The following is a 13,887-nucleotide window of genomic DNA, read 5'->3' on the forward strand; positions in this document are numbered from 1 at the left end:
AATTTTCTAAAGGGGAAGAGATAGTTGACTTTAAAATGTTAAATGACCTACCTACTGTTGTGACTACTGAATAGTGAAACCATGGATAAGTTTCCAGAGACCCAAGACGTTAAGGAGAATGTCATAGGACTGAATAGGAATAATGCAAGAGGGCCTGATGGTACGACAGGAGTATTATTTAGGATACTTAGGAGATTGTTGGTCAAGATATCCATACTATGATTATAGATTTCTTTTGTGAGGTTGAATTACCAAAGTTTGTGACTCATACAAACTTGGTATTCTTACCCAAGAAGCTAGTGGTTAACACATTTTTGGATACGAGACCAATATCTTTGAGTAATTTTATAAACAAAATATTTTCCAGAACTATTCATGAGAGAATTAAAAGGGTTCTGCCTTTTATTATTTTAGAGGAGCAACTAGGATTTGTTCAGGGAAGAAGCATTGCTGAGAACATATTAATGGTTTAGGAAATTATCACAGATATTAGGAAAATGAGCAGGAGTCCTAATCTGGTAATGAAGCTAGACATGATGAAAGCTTATGATAGAGTTGATTGGCTATTTCTTACTAAAGTATTGCGGAAGGTGGGATTTAGTGAGTTCATGATTGATATGGTATTTAGATTAGTTGGAAACAACTAGTATTGTATTCTGTTAAATGGATAGCCTACTGGTTTTTTCAAATCCTTTAGAGGTTTGAAACAAGGAGATCCACTGTCTCCTAATCTATTTATTATTACAGAAGGACTGATGTCAAGAGCTCTAAAGTTTTTAATGGCTTCCAAAGATTTTAAACTATTTGGAATGCCAAGAGGAAGTCTTAAGGTAAATCACTTTGCCTTTGCTGATGACGTGATAATTGTATACAAAGTTGATCTACAAATAATGTAGAAAGTGACCACTATACTATAAAAGTATGAAAGAGTATCAGGTCAGAATGTTAATAAGGAGAAAAGCTCCTTGTATTTACATAAGGGAGTTTCTCAAGGTGTTGTGGTATTGGCTGAAGTGGTTACTGGAATATGTGAAAGGATTTACCTTTCACTTATCTTGGTTGCCCAATATTCCATATAAGAAAGAATAAGGATTATTATCAAGCTATGATGAGCAGAATTAGTGAAAAATTGCAAGGCTGGAAAGGGAAGCTTCTATCTTATGGGGGAAGAGCTATTCTGATCAAACATGTCCTACAGAGTATCCCAATACACTGTTTGACTGTCATGAGTCCCCTTTTAAATATACTCAATACAATTCAAAGAATGTTGGCTCAATTCTCTTGGAGTATTCATATAAGGGGAAAGAGCAGACACTGGGTTAAATGGAGTAAACTTTGGTTACCTGAGGAAGAAGGAGGTCTGGGGTTCAGTAACATCAAAGATGTCTCAATGGCCTTATTCTGCAAACTATGGTGGAATTTTAGAACTAATGACTATTTGGAGTAGATATATGAAGAATAAGTATTGCTGAAATAAGCACCCGAATGAGATAGTGTGGAAAATTGGTGGTGGATCTCAGGTATGAAAAAAGATGTTATGGGCAAGGGATCTGGTAGAGCATTAAATTTTATGAAAGATAAGGAAAGGAAATTTAAATCTTTGGTTTGATAATTGGACAAAGGAAGGAGATTTGTATACACTTGTGCAGAATTCAAGGGAATGTGACATTCAATATCAACAAGTGAAGGATTTGATTCATAATGGAGGATGGAATTCACAATTGGTGTATCAGTTATTTCCACAAAAAGTTGCAGAAAACGTCATGGAGTCCATCAGAATTCTAGATAGTAGAGAGAGAGAATACAGTCCAATATGGATGCTTGATTGGAATGTCACGTCAAATCAGCTTGAAATTATACTAGGTAAAGGGAGGAAAAGAATGTAGTTTATAAAAATATTTGGGTGAAAGGTTTACCTTTTAAAATGGCATTCTTAATGTGGAAATTTTTGGAAAAGTAAAGTGCCTTTTGTTGATAATTTAAGAAGATGGACAGTTGAAGGGCCAACTAGATGCTGGTGTTGTCTAATGCCTGATCAAGAAACCACTTTATATGTGTTTCTGAAATCAGGCACTGCTAACAGGACTTGGTCCTATTTTTTTTCTTGTGCAGGTATCATTATGCAGGGATATAGCCTAAGAGAGCTTAGTAACTACTGGTGGAATACTTGAAATTAGGGAGAAACTAAAGCATACTATCAGTCAATTCCCAGTATGATTTTATGGTAGTTGTGGAGAAGAAGAAACAGTGCTAAACATGATGGGAAAACTTTGTCAACTCATAAAGAAATATTCAATATCAATAGAAATATTGGTTTATTGCTCAAGGTGAGGAACCCTAGACAAGTTTTTCCATCGATGTGGCAAAAAATACATCAGTAATAAAAGAAAAAGAGGTCAACAGTTAAGCTAACAAAGGTTGAGCGGCAATTTCCAGAAGAAGGTTGGTTGAAGTACAATACAGATAGAGCTTCTATTGGTAATCTAGGGGTCAGTTCTTATGCTTATTGTCTGAGAGATGAAAAAAGAGATTTAAGGTTTGCACAAGGAGCAAAGATTGCAGATACCACTAACATGGAGGCATAAGGTAATTTTCAAACGGACTCTCTTATTATGCTAAAGGTTTTAACCAAAGAGTGGAAGTACCCATGGAATGTGTTAGATTATGTTGAACAAATTACTAAGCTATTACATGATAAGCAAGTAAAATTCCAACACATTTTATGGGGAGGGAATCAGTTGGCAGATCATTTAGCAAACACAACAATATATAATGGAGGATTCAACATAATAACATTTCAGCAGCTATAAGTCAAAGGAAAGAAAATCCTTAACAATGATAAGCTTCAGTATCCATACATAAGAGTTTCACTGAAAAAGGGATGAAAAGACTGCAAGTTATAGCTAAAAAAGATTACAAGCATCTATTTACAACTCAAGAGGGCAATTATAAACACCAAAAGCTGAATAGCCTATATAGAATCATCCATCAGAAAAGGACTCCAGGTAAAGGGGGAGGGTCAAGTGAGTTTGACTTAACCAATACACCTGAGAAGCAGAAGACATTCCAAAGATTGATGGGTCTGACCATCCCTTATATCCTTCCCAGCTAGGTCTGCCAACAAGTTTGAAATAAGGGGATTTTACAGAGAAGAGAAGTTAAAGAAAGAATAAGATATTACTTACTTGGACATGCAATCCGTCTCAAGGACCTACAACCCTCATTTCAACACCAAAAAAGAAGAGCCATCCCATCCACAAGAGAACTCAGCTGAGAAAGAGTATAAACAGAAGAATGCAGGTTAAAGACAAAAAGAGGGATCTGAACAGATGGAGTCAAGTCTACAATAGGGTAAAGTACTTACTTTTGAGAGCTTTTGATAGCAGGAATTTACAATGTCTCAGGCACAGTGTTGATAATCCAGAGAACCAGCATCACAAATTGAAGATTAAAAGCCGTTAACTCCATGGAACTTCACCTGAAAAAGAGCTGTAACGGCGGAGGAGACAACAAATAACATTTTGGAAATCCTATGGACATTTATATATGTCTGAGTTTATAGGGTTTGGGCCGAGTTTTTTTATTGGCCTGAATTGGTTAGGCCCAATGCATTGGCAGATTTTAGATGGGTTGGTCCATCTTTGTAATAAACCTTTTAATTTTTTGTTAACCTATTAATAAAATCCCAAATTAATTTTTTTAAAAAAGTCAAACTCGTAGTCCAGAACAGCTAGTAACAGACTACTCAATATATATTAAAAAAGAATATAGAATAGATGAAATATGAAAATCAATACGCAATATAATCCCAAGACCTGGTGGTATCAGTACAAGATATTTTACATATAAAATTTCAAAGTAAAGTACAAATGAATACACCAATATAACTTATCTCTGAATACAACATTGAGACAAGTCTAATACATAAGAGAGAGATAAGGTGTACTCCAAATGTCAGGAGCTCACTCTAAGTCTCTAAACTATGGTTGATCCGCACAACGTACACATCAATGATGATAACTCGTAATATAATCTGTAGGCTGTAGAAATATAGTATGAGTACCAAACATGTGGTACTCAGTAGCAACTGTCGACTGAGATACAAAGATAAAGCAGATGTATATAACATATAAACATAATGGAAAACTACACCTAAATTTCCCAAATAACCTCAACGAAGAGAGAACACTTTCAAGGGACTTCACCATTGGTATCCCTTTTTCAACCAGCTCTCTCACTTCACTTTGAAACAGTCAAAACTCAATCTCTACCACCAGCTGGCCTTCAACTGAACTGAAAATTACTGGTGCATACAAATCTAAACCACAACAAACTGTTACCCTCTCGATATCTGCACAAATAAACAAAGGCTCATCCAAGACAAACCAACCCAAAACATAAGTCATACCACCAACTTTAAATCCATATATAACCTTCCTTTACCCCTTTTACAGCTGCTATCCATTCCAAACCAGGAGGTTAATCACCTAAGTCCTATCCGCGTATTCTCATCATATAGAACTCAAAAAATTGAAGCTAAACCACTAAAAGTCCATATGACAAACATGAGAATAAGCTCATAAAGCACTATCTGGGCACACAAATGGAGATAATCAAGGAATGCAATCTATGTCAATGCTACCACTTGTTTGGATGGTAGTAAAAAATGAATCCAGATGATCAAGGTATACCTACTTATTAATGAACATTCCGTTCCAAGATGTCACATCAATCGAGAAGAAAACCATACTAAATCCACCGTAGGTATATTTCTCCCACTCGACATTTCATCCAAAATTTCCCAAGAAAACTGAAGATCTGTGGTCAAAGATAAAAGGACAAATACCATATCCATGGGCTATCATCTAGACACTTATCAACTATAATCCATCCGAAGTCAAGAAGACCGGATAGATAACCACGAAATAGGCTCAACCATCATATAAATAAAATTCTACTGAGGCAAATCAAAAAATGAAAGTTACACAAAGCTCCATAATCAAGGCTGAATTACTTGATCTCAACTACCCAAACTAGACTTGAAGACTGGTAGGCGTCCATACTCCAAATTTATTATAACTTCCAAATGGACATCCCAAGGCGTCAAATTTGAAATTGAGCTAACACGTCCTACCCAAGTTCAAATACTTATATCGACCATATTATCTGTATCAGACATATTTGTACCAGATTATGCCTAGCCAAAATCAAAACATAGCTGATGAACAAAATTTTAATTGGGGATAAATCCCCAAAGAAAAATACATGAAATCCAATCCATATCCACTGGAGGGCGTGAACTACCAAAACATACTCAAGAAATCCCCAAGACTTCAAACCACATTAGTAATGGAAAAACTCTAGCAACTCAGTGAAATGCAACTCAATTCGAAAACTAATCAATCCATCACTTCATCTTGACAAAGAATAGCCATAGGCTCATACCATCAAGGAGAAACACTCCACCAAGCCTTATTAGGCTGAATAACTATGAAATAGGGATTTTTTGAACCAACCCAAGTAGGCTAATTATAACTTAAGAAAACTATTATTCACCTTGCAGAGGAAGAAAATACCAGTCTTGACTCAAATGTCAAGGTCAAGGCCATAACCGAAAAATAAACCAAATTACTCAAGATAAAGAATTTTCAATTTGCTAACTCACAAAACGATCCCAAGAAAGGCCACCCAGCTCTAACTCTCCAACCCCACTAGGCAAAACCATATCACATCAAGAAAGAAGTATCTAATATCCACACAAATAACAAAGGTAGACCATCACAAGGAGATAAACCCAATAAATTTAAGAGATAATCTTGGACATCTCGACATCAATATCAAAACAACACCGGATGATGAAACAACCACAATTGAATAATGAACCCCAAATGGGTCAAGCTAAAAATGGGCTAAATAAAAAGGGATAGCCAATACAAAAGCCTTCACAATCCAAGAGTCCAGTCTAAGAATCTCCTACCCAAGATCGGGCGATGTAGGTAAATTGCCAACTTAAGAACTATATAAAGCCATAAAAGGTCAACTCACCTTTGATACTACCATATATTCCCGAATCAATCCAACACAGAAAACCAAGAGGGAAAATAATTAACTTCGGGATTCTATAGGAAAAAAATCATAAAATTGGGATATATCTATGCAAGCCGCCAAAGAAGATGACAAAGAATGAAATTCTAAATAGATAACACTAGCCTAAACAACTACCCAGCGAGGATCGATTACACTAGATAATAATATCAACAATATCAATAACCTCAAGTAGAGATAGCAATACCAAAATAAACATCAACATTGTTTACCACTCAAGGGCTGTAATAAGGCCAATGTACCAAGATAAATGAGACTCGAACCCAAATGCTATACCCATAGAGAGAAAATATCAATATCGATCTAATCCATGCTATACTAAAGAAAATAAACCACAGAGTAATCACAAAATCATGAATTTAATAACAAGGCACACAAATAACCAATATAAACTCATCAAGGCATATATTCATCAATGGTTATGAAAAATCCTAATACACATAATAAAAGATAAAAGAAGGAAATAAAAGCATACCTAACATGGTGGAAGTCATAATTATATGCCTAGAGGATATAAGGAGAGTAAATCTGAAAGAGTCCAACTCGAACTGATCGGCTAAATCATCAACTAAGGTGCTAAATGCACTATCTTTAACTAAAGATGCCATAATAATATGAGGTAGATCTAAATGAGCTAAAAGAGTTGCAATCATACATCAGGGATACTCTCTAGACCATTAATCGATATCTCTATAGTAGTAACAAACTTTTGAATCTCTAATCCTAGCAAGAAATATGAACTAAGCCCAAACGACTGACCAACTAAAACTAAGAGCAATCTCTAGTATCATGTCCATCATTCCCATAATCATAACTTGACTCAGAAACTCTAGGCTGGTGGGGAATACATGTTAACTCTGTCCGATCAGAAAATCACATCTGGGGCTCTTTCTAAACAATGTCTCATCTCACCGCAACCAAAACAAGCTCATAGACAAAATACCAATAACACTATATTGATGGCATGGCTTCTTATTACCACCTCTATAAGTCCCAATACGTTCTCTCTTTATAGCGTTCATATAATCTATAACCTAGTAGATAAAAAACCCAACTGCTATCAAATGCTTTGATGCTAAACAAAGTGACAATGCTAGTCGTCTAATAACTCCATGCACCATGACCAGATTAGAAGGATATAGCATAGGAAAATACCTGGCCCACTTGAGAAAATCCAAAGCAAAGGAAAATGCTTGACCTACTATAGAAAATCTAATCTCGTATTCAAAAACTAGCAAGGATCCCTGATGAACACTAATAGACCTAAATTTAGTCTGAGAATCAGTTGATGAGTCAAATATCATCTATAGATATAAGGGATTTATAATATGACTCTAATCCTCAATGTTGAACCTTAAAGGGCTAAAGTAGTCATAAGTTCAACTGGAGCCTAAGTTAACCCTAAGCTCTTCTAGCTGATACTGAAGATCTTCGACATCCATCTCTAACTCTTTAGTATGACGCTGCACTAAAACTTTAGAAATGTGTACCAAAGTCTTATCTGCATCTGTCGACCACGTCGCCCATCTTACATCATTATTAGAGATAAAATAGAGTTAAAGAATATGTTTAAGGTTCATAGCAAGGTGGACTCACGATGAGGAGTCAATAAGTGAATTTTTTAAAATGTCCCTATAGCCACTCAAAGATAGGTTATGGATGTCTCTGCACCACTCCACAGGACTCTACTAAACACTTAGCTCTTGTACTAATACACTGGTAAAACCTAGGCGTTGATACCAATTTGTCATGGCCTAATTTCTCAGGTTATGATGGCACCTACTATAAACCACCAGTAAGCAAGCCAAACCCATAGTCTGGAATAACTAGTAATGAACTACTTAATATATATAAATAAAAGAATGTGGAATCGATGAAATAAAAGTAACCTGGTGGTATTAGTACAAAAGCTTCTATATAACAAGATTTCAAAATAAAGTACAAATAAATACATTGATATAACTTATCTCTGAATACAACATAGCAACTAGTCTAATATATAAAAGAGAGATAAGCAATACTTTATCTATCAGGAGCTCACTCTAAGTCTCTAAACCATGGCTGCTCTACACAGCGCACACATCAATGGCAAAAACTCAAACTATAATTTGCAGAATGCAGAAGTATATTATGAGTACTAAACATATGGTACTCAGTAGGCAACTGCCGACTAAGCTCCAAGAATAAAATAGATATGTGTAACATATAAATAGAATGAACAACTACACCTAAATTTCTAGCAACCATATAAGACAACCAATGGGATAATGAGGATAACCTATCCTATTCAAGTCTAAGAGACTTAACATATTAAGGCTAAGGAAGTAGTAAGAATACACTACTTTATTCCAGCCATACTTAGGAGTCCCAACACTATATCATATATCACTGGCCAATATGCAAGTAAAGGCAAAAAAAAAGATATATATATATATATATATATATATATATATGAGTATACAAATCCAAAAAATAAATATACAATTTGAATCAATGAAATAAAGGGATATACGATAACACCATAGCTACATATAACTAGGTATGCATATATATAAGTATATAGCCAAGGTCTACTAGATGTACAACCTAAGTCATTACACTAGCTATATAAGACCTCATAGTCATAATTGGAGCTAGTGCTAGAATACTCTGGATTCTAATCCATATATCAAATCATCAACTGGTAATGTATAATAATATAATCATAAGATAAACAAGTTAGAACCATACCTCAAGTCTTGATATTGAATCAATGACCAATCTATCAAGAATTATCCATACCAATAATCTTAACAATGATTCTAAAAATGTCCATAACAAATGGAGTAACCGACTATTTAGTACAACTAAGTACCTAGCCGAGCCTATGCACACCCCTACCGCCCCAGGCTCAGAATGTTCAATCAGCATAAAATAAGGAAATACATATTCATCACCCATAGCTATGCAACCCTCCCATATGAGCTGATAGATATAGGTGCATACTAGTGTTAGGCGATGTGCATGAAAGTATGAATACAACAAAATCCACAATATCATAATGCCAATTTCATAACCATAACTATTATAACCATCATCATCAATATTATTCTTTGGCCTTGTGGGGTATATGTGTGTACATATATATATAAATGCCTTATATAGGGCTAGCTGGACTAGAACCGGTAGATGTACACATAGGGATATTACTATAATCATTCTTTGGGCTTTTCAGGTATCAATATCATTATCATAATATCCTTCTACCTTATCATATATCATCACATCATCATGATATCCTCTGGCTTTGTCGGATATCATCATAATATCCTTCGACCTTGTTGGATATCATCATATCATCACAATATTATCTGGCCTTAATGGGTTTCACCATATCACTATAATATATAAATCAATGTCAATAATAGAGAGTAAGCTTCACGAGGGATAAAGTAAAGTGTAATCCCTATGAGGGATAAAGTAACAAATAACCCCCATGTAATACCCTAATTATTTATTAATCCTAAATCCGTATTTAGAGTGGATAAGTATGACTTCCAAAGTAATTGAATAAGCTTTCCATAGATACCAATTTCATCAAAATCTAACATCGGATGAGTAAGTTATGGCCGTTTTACTAAATATTATCGGATAGCACAGGTTAGATGGTTGACCTGGTGGACCGTCAGGTCTTTGGTGGACCGTCAAATATCCTGTCAAGCCAAGGTAGTAGCTTCTTTTTTGGGATATCGTGTGATGGTCAAAGTGGTGGACCATCACAAAGTTGACGAACCGTCAAATGGGTCTGTCAGGCCGAGACAGAATGTCCCATTCCTGGGCCTCGAGTGACAGACGACTTGGTGGATCATCACACCCTTTGACAGACCATCACTTCGATAGTCACTCCAAGGCAGAATGTTTTATATTTGGCACTTGAGTGATGGATGACCTGGTGGACCATCAAATCGACCATCATAGGCCCCAATCTACAATTTTCAACTTTTTCAAAAGGGTATTTTGATCATTTCTGATCCTTATGGACCTATATATCTATCTAAGTAGAGAAGATGAGATCATTTTCTCTATTTTATCCTTTCCTCTTCCAAAGAAACATCTAGCTATTAGGGTTTCTTCTAAAACACAAAAATCCAATCTTCTTCCAAATAAATTCAAGAATCCTCCATAGTGATTCAAAGTGATTCAGGAACTAAGTTCCCCAAGTCAAAGCCAACATGGTCTTGATCTAAAAGTGTGAAAAAAAAATTCCAAACAAGTTTCTACAGCTCCAAACATCAAAATCCAAGGTATGTGGGGTTTGAACAAGAGCACTCCTTTCGTTCTTGTACCTAAAGATTTACTTTCTATCATTGATTTACATAATATTGCAAGTGGGTTTACACCCAAATTTCTCTATTAATGATTTATGAGATTTGAGTTGAATAAGTTTGATATTTATGATTATTTCACCATCATGTTTCTTAAATTGAGAATTTATTCCATGAATCGTATATTATCATTATGTATTGATGATTTTTAAGCAATTTACATCAAGTTCCATGAGTTGAAAATTTTTGTTATGAATTGATGATTTTTGACTGATTTGAGACAAGTGTCATGAGTTAGCCTTTCCATGAGTAATTCAACTATTGAATGTATATTGATATGTGAAATTGAGAGGCAAGAATGAGTCTTATGATGTTTCCATGAAGCTTTAGATATTTGAAATGATTTGATAAGCAAAGGTACTTGATGTTGAGAAAGATTATTTTGATTTTGAGTCGAGTTAGGAATCTACAGTCGTATATGAATTAATGATGAGATATACTATTGTTATGGTTATAATGATAGACCCATGAGTTGATATTGATTGAGGTGGATTTCCTAACGCGTTCTGAGATGAGTCTAGGAGGAGTATTTAGTATTGAGCGGGAAATTTGGTATTTCCCCAAAACTACGTGCCACCGTAGGATTGATGTTGATAATTGTGGGCCAAAGGCTGAGTATGAGATTGTGAAGATGAGATTGAGGTTTTACTCCCTGGCAAGAGTATAACACCCCTACCAATGTGGGGTTCTCTCCTTAGGAGGGAAAAATGTTTGACTCCATGTGGCTCACATGGTGTAGTCATGTCGGTTATAAGAAACTCCCATGTCCATAATGATTTAAGTCTCTTGAGTTACCGAATCACTCTAAGTCATGAGTTAAAGAGTTTGAGTTGAGATAAATGATTTAAGAGATTTATGAAGCATGTATTACAACTGATGATTTATGAGAAAAATGTTTCAGATAATTCAAGAGAAGAGAATTATTATGGTCAGCATGCATGATTTTCTTACACATTTATGATATTATTTAAATGTTGCATCCACCCCCGCATACTCAGTACATTCCCAGGTACTGACTCCCATACTCTTTTGTATTCTATATTTTATCGTGATATAGGTTCAGGTGCTCAGTCTCAGCAGCGACAGTGATCTTCGAGTACCTTCATCTGTATCTGAGTCCTCATGGTTTGAGGACCTGTATCTCTCATTTTGTCTTGCTAATAGATGGTCATATTTTTCAGTTCAGTACTAGTCAGTTGGGGATCTATCCCAATGGCTCCTCAGTTTTATGTAGTAGAGGCTTTGTCAGATTAGTGTGCTAGTATGCACAGGATCTCAGTATTTTGGTTGTATAGGATAGTATTATTTTGTATCTAAGCATGGTCATGACATGGTTATTCCTCTTTATATTAGCATGATTCGTGCTATAATGAGTTCTAAAAGTAATGACAAGTTTAGAGGGTTAGGTTGAGGCCACATGTGACCTTGAGCACCATGTGACATCTCGGAGTAGGTTCTTGGAGCATTACAAGCTTGGTATCAAAGACTAAGGTTTAAAGAGTCCTAGGGAGTCTGACAAGCCACATTACGTAGAGTCTTAATCATCGGTGTATAGCGCGCCACATCTATGAGCAAGAGGCTACGAGATGTTTTAGGAAAAGTTGTATCTTTCTTTCAAGAGTCTATCGTGCCTATGATTATTTCTCTCTGCTGTTAATCCGTGCTCTCTTTTGATAGAAAATACCTCCTCATAGAGCTCGCCGAAATAATTAACGAACTCAAACTATTGATCTTTTAGGTGAAATGATGTCCCACGCTGAATTCCAGGCAGTTTTTCAAGTGCTATCCCAGGCGATCACCGCCAATGCTTAAGACAACACCCAGGATACTGTTCCACCTCTGCAATAAAATAATTCTACTGTATCTCGGGTTTGTGACTTTATGCGAATGAATCCACCTGAGTTCTTTAGGTCGGAAGTATGTGAAGACCCATAAATGTACTTAGATAAAGTGAGAAAGATCGCTCAGATTATGCATGTGACTGAGAAGGAGAGTGTTAAATTGGCTGCCTATCGAATAAAAGATGTTGCTTATGATTGGGTGGAGATGTAGAGGAAAAGTAGAGGGGAGAATGATGCTCCTATGACTTGGTAATTATTCTAAGATGCCTTCTTATACAGATTCCGGAGATGAGGAAAGCAAAATTAGAAGAATTTATGAACTTGAGATAGGGCTCCATAACAGTTAAGGAGTATTTCCATAAGTTTAACCAGTTGTCTAAATATGCTCCCGGTATGATGGCTGATTCTAGAACTAGTATGAGTAAGTTCTTGGCTGGTGTATCTAGTTATGTCGTGAAAGAGTGTAGATCCGCTATGCTTAATAGGGACATGGACCTTTCAAGACTAATGATCCATGCTCAGCAGATTAAAGTGGAAAAAGTGAAGGAGAGAAAGAGAGTGAGAAAGAATAAGAGAGTTAGATCTGAGCAGTAGGGGTATAATCAGGCTAGATTTTTTGGAGGGATCCTCCCTCAGTTCTAGAGTCGTTCTCTTGTGCCAGCACCTTCATCAGCCAGTACTCCTGCATTTAGAATTAGGTTGGAGTAGGGTAATAGGCCTACTATGTCCAGGTCCTAGGATAGTGTGAGTAACAGACCTCGCCCTCCCCTATGTCCAAAGTATTGTATAGACCATCTCGATGAGTGCTTAATCGGTCAGAGGGGTTGCTTTGGTTGCGGTAAGTTAGGCCACAAATTCAGGGATTTCCCATATGCTAGATAGGGGAGTCGCGATGTTCATCCCCAGAATCAGACTATTAGTGCTCCAACCCCTGTAGTTCATCCTACTCCTCCTCAAGGTGCCTCATCTAGTAATGCCGACGGTCAGCGCCAGAATCATTTTTATGCTATACCACCCCACCAGGAGCAGGAGGATTCACTAGATTTTATTATTGGTACGCTCTGTGTATTTCATTCTGATGTGTATGTGTTGATAGACCTTGGGTCAAGTCTTTCTTATGTGACTCCATTGGTGACAGCGAATTTTGAAATTTGTGCTGAAAAGATCCTCGAGCCTTTCCTAGTCTCTACACCCGTGGGTGAATCTGTTGTTGCCAAGCAAGTATATAAAAAGTGTCCTATCGCTGTCCTTTATAGAGTCATGATTGCAGATTTGATTCAGCTATACATGGTTGATTTTGACATTATTCTGGGTATGGATTGGCTTCACTCTTATTATGTGTCTATAGATTATCGTACCCGTGTGGTCAAATTCCAGTTTCCTAATAAGCCAGCTTTTGAGTAGTCCAGAAATTCTGTGTCTCCTAAAAGTTATTTCATATCCTATCTTAAAGCTAGGAAATTGATATCCAAGGGTTGTATCTATCATTTGGTTTGAGTTAGGGATACTAAGTCTGAGACTTCAACTATTCAATCTCTTAGTGTTGTTAATGAGTTTTCTAATGTTTTCCCAGAAGA

Source organism: Capsicum annuum, chromosome 6 (assembly GCF_002878395.1).
Source record: "Capsicum annuum cultivar UCD-10X-F1 chromosome 6, UCD10Xv1.1, whole genome shotgun sequence".
NCBI classification, from domain to species: domain Eukaryota; kingdom Viridiplantae; phylum Streptophyta; class Magnoliopsida; order Solanales; family Solanaceae; genus Capsicum; species Capsicum annuum.